A 1,704-nucleotide genomic window follows, 5' to 3' on the forward strand; every position below is an offset into this window, starting at 1 on the left:
CTATTGTGATCTGATTATACCCTAAGTATCCATAAAGAAAGAAACAGTATTTCTGCCCTACCAACCTATCTAGAGTTTGATCAATGAACGGGATAGGATAATTATCCTTCCCTGTGGCTTTACTCAAATTTTGGTAATCAATGCATATCCTCCAACAAATCATCATGCAAGTGGGAATTATATCATTAGATTCGTTGTTCACCACATTCATCCCACATTTATTTGGGATACAGTGTACAGGGCTGACCTATTTTCTATCGGATATGTGGTAGACAATCCCAGCATCAAGCCAGTTAATGACTTCTTTTCATACCACTTTCTTCATCACTGGATTCAATATTCCCTGTTGTTGCAAACTTGATTTGTAGCCCTCTTACATATATATATATATATATATATATATATATATATATATATATATATATATATATTGTGCATAAAGAAAGCTATATTGATCCCTGTGATGTCCAGCCATTCAATTTCACTCTCGCAATCTGACCAATTTACTGCTTTAAATTCTTTATAATCAATTGTTGATTCTTTATCTCTGCCTGTTGACTCTTTATATTTGTTGCTAATTGTGCCTGAGAAGCTAGAAGTTGCTTCAACATCTCATCTATATTGCTCATTTGAGTTGTGGCTTGCTTACACTAAACTTCCTGATGTTGATTCTATTGTACTAGCCCCTTGTACCGATTGTTATTCTACATCTGATTTCCACCCCATGAAAAATTTGGATGGTTCCTCCAATTTGGATTGTAAGTATTACCATAGTTTTTCTTCCCTTGACGAATAGCATTCCCTACATAATTGACAGAATATGGATTAACCGTGCAAGCATCCGTTGCATGCTCACTACTTTCATAAATCTCACACTATGCATTTGCTTGTTGAACTACATTAGTTGTTGCTTCTAGCTGGGTAACCCCATATTTCAAGTTACTGAACTGATTAATTATCTAATTTTGTATTGTAGGAAGATAAGTTGATAAAGTAATGAACTGATCTACCTCCAACGCAACTACAACCTTCTTAGGAGCACTTCTTGAATTAACATGCCACTCAAGATTCCTTTATGAAATCCAATTCACCAGTGTGTATAATTCATCATACTTCTTCTCAAGATTCTGCCCACCTACTGATGAATCCAAGAGAATCTTAGTGTTGGGATCAAGACCCTCTATTAAAGTATGAACTAAGACATCATTAGACTAATGATGGTGAGGGAAATTTCTAAGCATAACCTTAAATATTTCCCATGCTTGGTAAATATTTTTTCCTTCTTTCTTCCTGAAACTCAAAATCTCTCTTCTCAAACGTGTTATCTTCCTAGATGGAAAGAATCAAATAAGGAATTTCTTATCCAGATCATCCTAGGAAGTGATGGAGTTTGGTGGTTCATCATATAACCGCCTATTTGCTTCCCTAATTAAAGAAAAGGGGAATAGAATCAGTTGACCATAATCAGAAGATACCCTAGTAGGAATATATTTATCATTGATTTCTAAAATCGTCTGTATGTATTGTTGTGGATCTTCATGTGAGAACCCTACAAATTTTCCACTAGAACAGAATAGATGTACTATGTTCTGCTTCTATTCAAATCGACCACCCACCTCTAACTTGCAGATGAAATTAGTAGCAAGGTTCGTGAGTGGGATTACCAATTCACAACTAGGTCTGGCTGCTTTTGGAGTAGGCGCA

The 1,704-nt window shown here is 35.5% G+C and overlaps 1 non-coding gene across 1 annotated transcript; it reads left to right on the forward strand.

The window, feature by feature from the left end:
• The first annotated feature begins 1,212 nt into the window (after window positions 1–1,212).
• LOC124889874 lies at window positions 1,213–1,319 on the forward strand. The gene has a single exon (XR_007048787.1). It is a non-coding gene; the product is annotated as a small nucleolar RNA R71 (small nucleolar RNA).
• The last annotated feature ends 385 nt before the right edge of the window (window positions 1,320–1,704 follow it).

This window comes from Capsicum annuum, chromosome 12 (genome assembly GCF_002878395.1).
Source record: "Capsicum annuum cultivar UCD-10X-F1 chromosome 12, UCD10Xv1.1, whole genome shotgun sequence".
Classification (NCBI taxonomy): domain Eukaryota; kingdom Viridiplantae; phylum Streptophyta; class Magnoliopsida; order Solanales; family Solanaceae; genus Capsicum; species Capsicum annuum.